At 41.8% G+C, this 12,396-nt stretch overlaps 1 protein-coding gene across 6 annotated transcripts in view; it reads right to left on the bottom strand.

Annotated features, from left to right (window-relative positions):
- ralgps2 (Ral GEF with PH domain and SH3 binding motif 2) overlaps positions 1–11,160 on the bottom strand; it is a 157,651-nt gene extending 146,491 nt beyond the window's left edge. For 5 of the 6 annotated variants that reach the window (XM_017688545.2, XM_037537969.1, XM_017688549.2 and 2 more), the window contains exon 1: positions 10,999–11,160. The gene's annotated coding sequence lies outside the window, so the exon portion shown is untranslated. The remainder of the gene's footprint in view (positions 1–10,998) is intronic. The other variant, XM_037537970.1, reaches the window with a different exon arrangement.
- Between the last annotated feature and the right edge of the window lie 1,236 nt (positions 11,161–12,396).

Genomic DNA, 12,396 nt, shown 5'->3' with positions numbered 1-12,396 from the left:
AATCAATCTTTAATGCTTTAACAAAACTGTACATCTTGACTCTTATTCTCTTGCAGAATTGATCACAGTAAGACTGTTGTCTTCGCTTACCCATGTACATCATCTGGTTTTCCTGGTTTTAGTTTCAGTGCAGAGCATTGCACAAGTTATCAAAGGTACTACAGCTCGCTCTCACAACATGCTCGGTACTCAGGAGTACAGCATAGCAGTATGAATGAAACAGCTGTTCTGGTAATTGTTCATAGTCAGAATTGTTTGAAGGGGTAACATTTCAGATACAGAGTAAGCACCCACGTTGTAGTACGTCAATCCGACCCAAGCTTTTTGTACAGCATGAGCATGTAAACTAGAGGTTAATAATGTCGCATCTGATAAGTTGGAACAGATAAAAAAAAAGTGACACATTAATAAAATTGATAAAAACCATACAGCACTGAACTACATACATTTAACCAGGCCTAATTATTCTCTATTTGCAATCAACTGTGCAGTTGGTTAGTGTTTAAGTACTGATGACACAGACAAAATGACCAGAAAAGCATAGTGTGATATATTGTGACATAATTCATTATGATAATTGTCACATTGCCTAGCCCTGAAAAAAATCTGTAGGTTTTGCCTGTATATAAGGGGCAAATCAAGCATGCAGTGTTAGTCACCAAAAAATACAAGATTCCAAAAAGCATACAGTGTACAATTACAGCTTAAGTGAACTGTCCTCCTATCCACAATCCACTGAGACAAGCACCAACATAAAGTGCTGCTACGGCTGTGCACTAAACTGAGTGATACAGAGTTAAGTACATTTTGAGAAGTCCCAGCTTTAGCATGCTGTACTTTTTAGGGATATCAGCAATTTTATGAACTGAAGTGTGTTTTTATTCTAGGGGGAAGATACTAAAGGCAATGAACTGCATTTCTAAGGGAGGCGAGAATAGGAGAGAGAGAGGGAGAGGGAGAGAGAGAGAAAGAGAGAGAGAGGTGACAAAAGCAAGAGTGGGGGGAAAAATAGGAAAAGGTGTGAGACCCAGAGGAAAAAGAGGAAGGAAAAAAAAGAAAAAGAAAGACAGGGCAGCACAAGGACAGTCCAAGTTCATTGTCTCCATATGGCAAACTGCACCAGAATGGAGTGAGACCCAGGGAAGAGAGAGGTGTGACTTACCTACTAGCAAACACAAGAGGAGAGAGACAAAATATATGGACCATCCCATTGGACAAATGTAACCCTGCCATCATAAAGCACCAGAAGCTGGCGGCATCTGTGAAAGCAAAGCTCTTGCTTCAGATTTTTATGCAAGCGATGCAGACAAGCACAAAGAATGTGCCTCTACACAACATGTTTTTAACGCTGAACTGTGGCAGAATCCACAGGTCCAGGTAACGCCCTCTAAAAATTCCTCCTGCAAATTTCTCTAGGCTATGCTCTTTTAATGTCAGAAATAAAACAAACGCAAGCAAAATACGGTAGCTAGTGAAATGCCTTTGTTACCTAATAGAAACACTTTTCCCTTGCTAGAGGTAATGTTGTTGTAATTTTTTCAGCATTTCACATGCTCTTTGCACATGTGATACATCTACATGCTGATTTGGAGACTTCAGCCATAATAACCCTCATTATGTTCACGTTGACAAGTGTAACACCACCATCTTTGGCATGGCCTCATAATACTTCGTACTGTCATTGCAACACTGCCTGTGATGAGGCAAAAGAATCCATTCCAGGCGTCAAATTCAAGCCATCTTAGTTAGAACAGTTTTACTAAGCAAGTGAGCCCTAACAAAACAAAACACACAAGGGTTAGAGAGCAACAGGGTGCAACCTGCATTGTTCAAGCAACCAGCAAACTTCTGAAGTACATGCCAAAAACACACCCACCCACAAGCAGCTGTGAGTGTGTGCATGCATGCTGAGAGAGAGGAAAAGCAAACTCAAACTTTCAGCTGTGACCAGGGCTGTGCTGAAGCAGTCACACGACTTCCTCCAAAAACAAAACATTTCAAAACTGTTGGAAGAAAAAGTCTGTGATGGACTGGCAACCTGTCCAAGGTGTTTCCTGCCTTCCACTCAATGGCCACTGGGATAGGCTCCAGTAACCCCCACAACCCAGAGAGATAAGTGTCTTAGAGATTGTGTATACATGTGTGTGTGTGTGTGTGTGTGTGTGTGTGTGTGTGTGTGTGTGTGTGTGTGTGTGTGTGTGTGTGTGTGCACGAAAGTAAGAGAGAAAGAAAAGGTAGTTTTTTTTTCAGAGGCTTCAGCAGCCACAAGGACAGAGTGAGGTTAACTGTTTACATACCTGTCTGTAGGAATGTATTTCATTATAAAAGTGAATATTAATGTCAGGCAATAGAGATTTGTAGATAGACACTGTACATAGACAATTTTTGTGTCAGACTATTTAGCTGTCAAAACACCAGTAACATTTTTGCACCTTTTGAAAACCCTGCATGTGCAGAACTATGAAGCAGCTGCTAGAGTGCACCAGTTAGCTTTTGCTCATCGTATTCTTGTTAAGCTTACAAAATAGAACTGAGATAACACATTGTTGTCTAAATGAATAAACAAACAACCTTCAAGAGACGTGAAGGCAAAAAGGCAGAAAAGTTATTTTGTTCAGAGTAATTTTGGGCTACGCCAACTGCCATGTTGAACTGTTGGAGGAAAAAAAAAAAAAAAACAGTATTATTTTTGGACAAGGACTATATTATTGTTATGTCAGTAGTAATATTTTCTCGTGTAGGAACGGATAACGACTTGGCATGGTACAGATATGCCAGGGGCATGTAAAAATGTGCCACTTTTGTGAGTTATTTGAAAAATATAAAAAAGAAATAAATAAAAACAACTCACTTATATAGTCAATAAACAAGTGAGTGCAGTGCACTTTTCAATGCATCATTTAATAAAATGTCAAACCATCAATCTAACAACAATTGCTAAATGTTCAATGGTGCTGCTAGCTAGGACAGAAACACTAGATAGCATTAGCTTAGCAAGCATGATAACAGCTCTGCTCATAACAGAGCAGGTTCAATGCTGGATAACTGCACAAGGTCAGATGATAATGATTCAAATCTAAGGCAGTGAAGTCAAGTGTCTGGTGTAACAGAAAAGCTTGTTTGGTAATTGGACTGTGGTGTTTGGACCTGTTCTAACTAACCCAACACATTAGGTTAGCAAGCAGATCCAGTCAATGCTGCACACCATACAGGTTTGATTGGTGACCTGCTGAAACAAGTTTAGATGATAAAACCTTATGTCTAAGAGAGCATACTGGAGCAACTGAAAGCCCAAATCAAACCTGTTCTGTGCTGTTAACTAGTTAGCAGGCTAAATGTGCCACACACCACAGTACAGGATCTGGTCCAGCTAACCGATGCTCAATTTGCTTTGAGAGGGCAAAGACTCGATATTTGAGAATGTAAAGTTGAGTGAAAGCCAAAATCTAACGTGCTCTGTGGTGTGTATGCAGCTGCTATTCAATGCTGAGACACTGTCTTGAGCTTTTCTTGGCCTGACGTAGCAGCTTAACAAATGGAGAAAATATATTAAACATTGTGTGGCCATAGAAACTATTTGGCTCTACAGTGGGAAAGAGGCCTTTGGGATGGACAGCCTATGTAAAGCGATGGGGGAGGGGGTGGTAATTTTCAGATGACAAATCTGGCAATCTGGTTCATCTAGGTTTGCTGCCTGTACCTCCCCATGACCTCTACACGAAAATGTACAGAGGTGAAATGTGCTTATTTGGCTATTTACTAGATAGCTGTGAAAGAAACATAGTCCACAACTTAAAACACGGTCATTGTTTGGAAACGTCACTACCATAGTACTGTTATAACTCTAATATCAATGCATAAACTTGTCGTAAACATTAATTAGACAGCTGTCTGTCTCACACAGTCACAGTGCCATATGGGAAGGCCGTACTGCAAGGCTGGTTAGCACCATGGCAACTGGTGTCTGACAGACAGCACTCCTATTGATTCTCCTTTTTCTTCTGCTTTCAAGTCTTTTCGTTCCATTTCTCTCCCTCCATCTGACTAAAAGCTAGCCCATCACTGCTATATTCCTGGTGTAGCGGTGCTCTCTCCAAGAGGCTTGTCAGACTAGCATTCACCTACAGACCATTCAGCTACTGGGGCGCACAGCCAGCTACTCACATACATCACTACTTTACACGCCATCACGCGCCGGCCTGCTTCAGCTGACAGGGTGCCATAGTAGGAAAACATTAGCTTTCACATGTGCGCGCGCACACACACACACACACACACAAGTTTTTAGTGAGAAACTGTTCCCACACACTACATATACAGTGCTCTGTAATTAGCATGTACAGTGTAACAAGTGACATTCTTACTCTAAGATATAAATGCTATGGCGTGTTTAAAACCACAAGGTGCTGTTAACACTTCCCCAACTGTCCCAAGGGTGTAACCAGCATGAACATTTATGTCATAATTAGCGTTTCTGTCTGCTCTGTGGCAGCACAGCGTTTCTGTCTGCTCTGTGGCAGCACAGCGTTTCTGTCTGCTCTGTAGTAGCACAACGTTTCACTACCAGTAAAGAGGCAGTATGGCCACTGTTTGGTATCTGTGATGATTAGTGGCTGGTTACTAGTAACACCTTCAAAAACTACCAGACCAGGTAACAGCAAGCAGAAAATTTCACATAGTCATGCATAAATCAGTCCTCCAAGTACAGCAGAGGGACCATCACTGTGAGCATATTCGTTACTATTTATTACAAGAAATCGTTATCAGAGAATCCACAACAAAGCTTCTCATGATTGCCTACATAGTACACTTAGCAGTTCTCCAGTTCAAAATAGTGGTAAACCCTTCTAGGTGCCAGTTTTCTACTGGGGGAAATCAGTATGGTGGGAACCCATCCTGGGAAGTCAGGGAGAAAACATGTTTCATAAATTTTAGATAACTCTGCATTTTCTGTTTCTCTGCAATTTATTAAATATATTATACTTTGCTGCTGCAAAACACAAGCTGCTCAACACGAGTGCACAAAGAACAAAAAAAGCAAGAGGAAGTGTTGTTGAACTAGGATAACTATTCCAAGTGGGCAAATAAACTTCTAATAATCTACAATTTACAATTAAATAATCAAATATATTCTTTACAATTTCATGTCAGCTGCCGGGTTGTATTAAAATTTTTCTTCAGCTCTGACTGTGAAATCTACAATTTAACCCCATATTCATCTCTAGTTTGCGTTTTTGCTGTGCTTTGTGTGTATGTAAAAAAAGCACAAGCACGTCTGATTGGGTTTAACCTTGTTTGTATCATCTGGTCTGGGATTTTGAGTGCTTCTCATAACCGAAGCTCATTCTGTGCATAGTATCCTCTACTAGCCTGATCATCTAGAGTGTGTACCCTCTCAGGAAAATAACAAGATATTCTGTTAAAGATGAATGTTAATGGTGTACTGCTACCAGTCTATGAAATCTGTTAGTATTTTAAAAGTTGTGTAGTTTACACCCATTCACTGTTAGACAAATATCAAGGAGCTTTTTCGTTCTTATCTGTGGTTCACCAAACATTCATTAACTCTTATGGATACTTGAATATAAAATGCACAAACCTAGTTCAAAGCAGGTCAAAAGGGATTCAAGCAAGACTTGTTCTGCATTACTACTGTTGTGCTATTACTACTGCTGTGTGTGCTGTTCTAGACTAGCATTTCAAGGAGAACCTGCCCCTCATCAGCCCACTCGTCATCGCCTCTCACTTCCCTTCTGGCCAAGCGGAACGGCTTGGGCTCACAGGCTGTCAGACTAAAAGAGGAGGTGAGAGCTCACTGGTCAGAGAGCACTGGTATGCCAAACATGTCAACTGCAGAAGTACAGATGCACATAAAGCAGTTGGCAAATCCTTTAAGGTACAATTTGTACATCACATTAAACATGACAAAGTCATACTAGTTTCAAAGAACTATCTGTGTGCATAAGTCTTTTGTGTCCAAAACAGTGCAGAAATTACACCATAGATACCACAGCACACATACAGCATGGGAAGTTGCAAAGTAAACCTGCAAGATAAATGCATTTAACGTGAACTTGTAGGCTAAATACACTTATGCCCAGTTTTCTTCTTGATATTAACATAGTCGGCTTCAGTCAACTATTTGCTGCCAGACAAAATCGTTCAGCAAATCCTTGTTTGTGTACATTTAAGGGCTGTTGCGAACATTCAGACTTATAAGCAAACACAAAAGGAGACGAAGGAAGATGGTGCACAGTCATTTCCATCTTTGCTGTGAAGACGCAGTTGAACAAGGCAGTTCGGCATGTTGCCACTTTAGCGTTCACATCACAAATGTTACGCAGTTCCTTGATCACCTTCAAAAACATCTTAAGTGATCATATCACTATGAATCTGAGATGCTCCAGACCACATTCACACTTGCACTTAGCACTGTCCACTTATGATCAGTCATCCAGGATGCATGTTAAAGTCAGCTATAAACAGGGCCTTACAGTTAAATAAAGAAAAAAAAAATGCACATATAGCTGCACAGCTAAAAAGTAGATTGCCATATCAATGTGAGAAGCCATGAGCAATCTCAGAAAGATCGTTAATCAATCTTATCCTATAAACATAAGAACAGTAAATATGACATTAGTATGGCTGAGACCAGCTACAAGCCCTTCTCACAGCTAAACCCTCTTAATTACACAGCAGTAGTATAACTTACAAAGAAAAGCTGTTGCTGGTTGAAAATGGAAAACAGCATTTGTTAGGAACTAAAACCGTCGAATCGTCTCAGGTATGCAAAATACTATTTTCGCTGACTGTAAGGATCATAGCCTGCTTGTGGAACCATAAAAGCGAAGAGAGTTTGTAATTACTTGACCTTCTGAAAGAGCATAGCAGCTGCAGCTGAGGACAATAAGGGACAGTCTTAGCTGGAGATTCCCTTAGAAAACTCCCTAAGGAAGAACAACCCAAAGCACAAGGACAGAAAAAGAAATGTAGCAGACACAATTTTTTGACCCAGCTCAGTGCACACCAACAGATGTTGGGACAAACAGCTTTAAATGAATTGACTGTGCAGCTTCACACATCTTGTGTTTCAGAAAGTCCCTTGTCATCCGAGCAGGGAGACAAACCAGAGCAGGCTGCATGAACCTGGAGCACACTCACACACAAAGGGTGGTTCTGGTGGAGTAGGAGAGTCCCGTTTCACACAGATGTAATCTGTGAATAATCACATTTCACTGTGGAGCACAGAGGGGACCATGCCATATGGGCCTGGCCTATCCCTAACACACACTCAAGCTTTTGCTTTGGTTGCTACACTAACCAAAGCAGTGCAAAGCTGTAAAATAACAGGTTACATGTGCCTAATATTAGCTTCTCACTGCAAGCCATCACTGCCAGCCTACACATGCCAGATGAGTTGAGAGCACACAGCGCAGGCCTCTGCTCTTCACCCAAACAATTCTCTGCCCTCCTTACGGTGTCATTTGCTCAGGAGGTAGTTATCCTTGAAGACAGTAGAATGTTATTTACATCATAATCCTGAGATACAGATCAGCCAAAATAAAAGAAATAAACTGCCAGATTGCTGTCAGTTTGCTTTGTTGTACAAAAATCGCTTGATTCCAATCTTGAAGCTATACACTGTTAGATATAAAGGTTCTGTGCAGGTACATTTTCTTTAATCAAGGTACAAACAATGTAAATGTTCTCTCAATGGTACAACAGCGGTTTTAAGGTCCTATTGTGAACCTTAAGTTTGAAAAATACATTTTCATGACCTCATGTTTTAAAACAGAACAATAAAATAAAAAGTCTGGCAATGAGATGGGGTGATGGAGTCAATACATCTTAGAAAATATCATTTCAATGGATTATAGAAAAATAATGCTCCCTGACTAAAGGTACTGAGATGTACCCTTGAGGAAATCACCCCAATGACGAGAGGGGTACTAACTGCTCCAGTAAGTTTGTACCTTTGTTTCGGAGAGTGTAGACTATAATATCAGCATCTGACAGAGCCTACAGTACATTTTTATGTATAATTAAAGCACACTGTGATGTGACATACATCATTTTCAGCGCACTCCTCACCTAGCATCAGCCAGTTAAGTGCAGTCAAACATTCAATGGCAGTTCATGTGATTCATAACAGCACTTGTTTGCCGAGTCATTACTAGTCTGATTTCAATGGAGCAGCCACAGTGTTAAATAGAATGCATTAAACTAAATGTACTCAGGGAAAGGCCTTTAAAATAAAATAAAATAAAATAAAATAAAATAAAATAAAATAAATGAATGAATACAATTTTTGTGCAGCTCTATTTTAGATGTCCAGTATGAGGCTCAGTACAGAGCCCTGGTTAGTGGCCAACATCACTGCGAGGATTAGAGCAATTCCAGATGTCCACCTAAATGTTTGTTTCCAAACACTGTTACAACAATATCAGAGGATATAAGAAATCTCAGCAATAGTGCAGTGAAATAAGAAGTATGCCAAATATGGGAAGCATTTGAATAAATCGGTATATGCAGGCAGGAGAAGGAGCCGCATGTGGGAACTCCTGACAGCCTCCACCGTTTGATTAATCCTTGTTAATGTATCAGGATATAAACAATGCATTAGAGATGGACTGTTGGACAGAGCTTGGTAAACGTGTAGCAAAGAGCATGAGCGCTGAAAGGTAACTTAGAACAGCATGAAACCAAGAGCTTTATCCTGCACTATCACAGTATATTAACAATCCCACCACCTCAACACACTCTAAAGCCTGGCTAATTAAACCCTATCTGAACAGGCACAGGGCAATTTTGTGTACTAGTGTGCAGACTGTAATTTCATCTACACAGGACAGTAACAAACATGAAGGCAAAATACAGTGAACCAAACACATTGGTCAAGCTTTCACTGTTACTATACAGTAGAAAAACTACAGCTGCACCATTGATGGGTGTTGGGCGCTTTTGCAAAAACAATTTTTACAGTACCTAAAGCGCGCACACACACACACAGACACACACCTTCTAAGCCGCTTCTCCTTCCAGAAGGGGGTGCTGGAGCCCATCCCAGCGGTCAGCACCTAAAGCAATAAATTATAAACTCCACAGCTTGTTTGTCACACAATATGCACTACTGAACCTAAGGCCTTTAGGTCATGAGTTGAGAGTCCACAGCAATGGTCAATGCCCCTGTCAATGATAAAGAAAGAGCTCTCTGTTCAGAGGGGCAGCCAATAGTTCAGCAATGCACACAATTACAGGCACTAACTTAGTAATACATGTTTCCTAGTTGAGAGTTAAACCAGGTGGCATACTATAAAGAATCCAACAACCCTGGCTGACTGCTACTTCTGTCTTAACACATCTTTTGTATTTAAGGCAAAGACACTGAATCCCTGATCTGATTATGGATACATAGCACTACAGTATTCAGACACCCATCTAATTTCTAACTAGAAAATTCAGCTACTTTAAAGCACAATCACTGCTGAAAAAGGTGCTCAATTGTACGCACACATCTTGCATAACTTCCAAAGAAAAGCACTGGCAATAGCATGCGCATCAACACATGGGCCTAAGGTCACCAGATCCAAAGCCAAGCCTTGGCCAGAGTGGTATAAAGCACCACAGCACTGGGCTGTGAATCAGTGGAACTGTTCTCTGGAGTGATGGAGCTCCATCCAATACCTCTGGGATGAGTTTGAGCTGAGATGGGTTTGTGATCCAGAACCAATCATCCAACATCAGTATCTGACCTCACTAATGCTTTGGTGATTTCAAACAAAACACTGAATAATCAATTGTATACAAACATCTGGACACAAAAAGAAGTAACCAGGTTATTTCTGATCAGTAAACACGAATCAGTCATTAAATAAATGCTATCAGTGCAACGATCAGTGAGAGAGGTGTACTCGACATCAGTGGAAGCACCCAATGCTTTTGGGCCCTGTCAGTCACTGATATTGATCAGGCGCCTAGAGGATTTTAATACCCGGTGCCGGCAGCTTCGATTGAAACCCATATAAGCCGGCTTTGGCACTGCAGGACTGCAAGTGCCAGCTCATCACGTCGTGAAAAAACGTATCCATAGGTTTGCTCTGTGCCTCCTTGTATGCCGGGCAGATCCACTGAGGAGGGCGTGAGCGGCCTCTCATTTCACGGTGGATGATTACTACCCTCGCTGAAGTAACGCTTACAGAATGATCTCTTATCCCAAACCTAGGAGAGCGCTAGGCAGACAGCGTGGAGCGCTAACTCGAGGCATGTCGTTTGAAATAAGTAATGAGCACTGCTACGCGTGTAAAGTATTAAAAACAGGACATATATTGGTTCATTTGCTTAAAGTTATTAAAAGGTATACAGTGCACCTTTAGGTTTACATGAGCTGGGTGTGTAAAGTCTCTGTGTTGTTGTGTAGAAGGAACCCCACCAACGACACACCCCGAGGCGAGTCCGGTCTGCTCGGGGACACTGAAGCACATCATCTCCCACGACCACTGAATACTAACATCAACAAGTAAAAAGGAAGGACAGGCGGAATATATACTGCAAACGACGAGCCCAGGCGTGTAGAAATGCTAGTACACAAACACAAACATAACAGACTAACGTTAGCTAACAGCAGCAGCGCACACGCCGCGCACTGACTGACGAGGTTAATTCTGCAACATGACTGACCAAAGTGAACTGAACTCAGCTAGCCGGCTAGCTAAAAAACAAAGCATACGTTACCTTAGAACAACCAACAGCCACATAACGCCATTCATTCCAACGGAAACCCGTTAAGTGAGCTCTACTGTGTTTTCATCATGAACTGAACGAGCCAGCTCGAATCGCGGGTTAATCTCGCAGCCTCAGAGAGGCTAGCTGTGCACACAGGATTTAAATTACCTCAGAGAGCGGCTCGTTAGCTCGGTTAGCTGTTAGCTAGCGCGACTCGGGACTCCCGTTACCATGCAGCAGCGCTCCAAATACAAACGTAAACAAATTCACACTGACCTCCCGGCGCTCTGGGGTTCGTATCCTCTTGTGAATTGTTGTTAGTTTCGCTCGGTTCTGCAGGTTTAGTCTTCAAAAAGATCTCCTACGTCCCCACAAGACAAGTGTATCCGAGCGTGCCGATGTGTGTAAGTGTGTGCTCGCGCTTGTGTGTGGGTTTGACCGGCGGGAGGGCTGGTGCTGGCGCTGGGCGGAGCTCCGGCAGCAGCAGCAGCCTGCGGTCGGTCGGAGCTTCTGCATCCTTATCAGAGGCGACGGTTGGCCGCCTGCGCGTGGCGGGGCCGCTCCAAAACAGTCCCACCGGGGACAGCGTGCTAAAGCTGGACTGTTAAAAACCGTTTTCACAGCGAAGTGACACCCGATAGAGTCTGAAATTCAGCCATTTGTCGTGGAAGCTTGCAACCGAAACGGGAAACGAGAAACCGAGGAGAGGGAAAACGCTGGTGATCCTTAATCGATCAAAATGTTCTCTTTATTGATTTCTTTGAGCCGCTCGATTGATCTCATTAACGTTAGAGGCATATTGGGGTCACTCTTTTCGTCCTTGCCGTTATTTCCCAAATAGTGTGTTTGAACGCCGTTTTGTTGGAGTTGGGCTCCCTCTGGTGGAGCACGCTGGCATACATAGTGGCCTAAAAGAGGCTCGAAGAGAGCTGGACAATATGATAATACCACAACATTTATCGTTACCGCGATAAATTACATCACAATTTGTCTCAAGATGCTTTTCTGAGCATATCGTAGATATCTTCAGTGCTTAAAAACACTTGCAAACTTTGTTTCATTACAAAGAGAGCATAATTAGTCCTGTTTAACTGGATTTAGTGCAGCACTGTGTGTAAAATTTTGACTACAAATAACTGAACTCATAGCTTTTAACAGTACTTTTAAAATGTGGGCTTACTTTGTCTATTCTAACTAATCAGGCATCAGAAAAAAATGTGATCTATTGTGTGTGATAAAAAACCTGTAGTATCGTGATGTGACATCTTGCCATATCACCCACCTCTAGGCTTGGGGTTTCCTGGTTTTAAGGTCTATAATTAGGGTTAGGCTTAGGGAGTTTTTTTTTATTCCAAGTCATGCACCTTGTATTTTATTCACAGATGCAGTTTAACATGTTTTATTTGACCAGACAAAATAGGTTGTAATAAACCTGGCAATGTGACATGTTCATCCTTTAGTGAAAATCCAAACTACCTGGCCCTACATGAGCTCCTCAGCTAAGGCAGACTAGAGGGAATCAGCTCACTCAAAGGGCATCAGTCACAGTGCACATCAAATAAATGATCGAAACAATAATTTGTTTTGTCTCTGACACATAGATGCCACTGTCCACCAGAGTTAAGGCATGTCTAATAAGTCACCTTTTGGATATTTATAGCTGGATTAGTAGGC

Source organism: Pygocentrus nattereri, chromosome 4 (assembly GCF_015220715.1).
Source record: "Pygocentrus nattereri isolate fPygNat1 chromosome 4, fPygNat1.pri, whole genome shotgun sequence".
In the NCBI taxonomy this organism is placed as follows: domain Eukaryota; kingdom Metazoa; phylum Chordata; class Actinopteri; order Characiformes; family Serrasalmidae; genus Pygocentrus; species Pygocentrus nattereri.
This window is presented reverse-complemented; position numbering and strand designations above follow the sequence as displayed.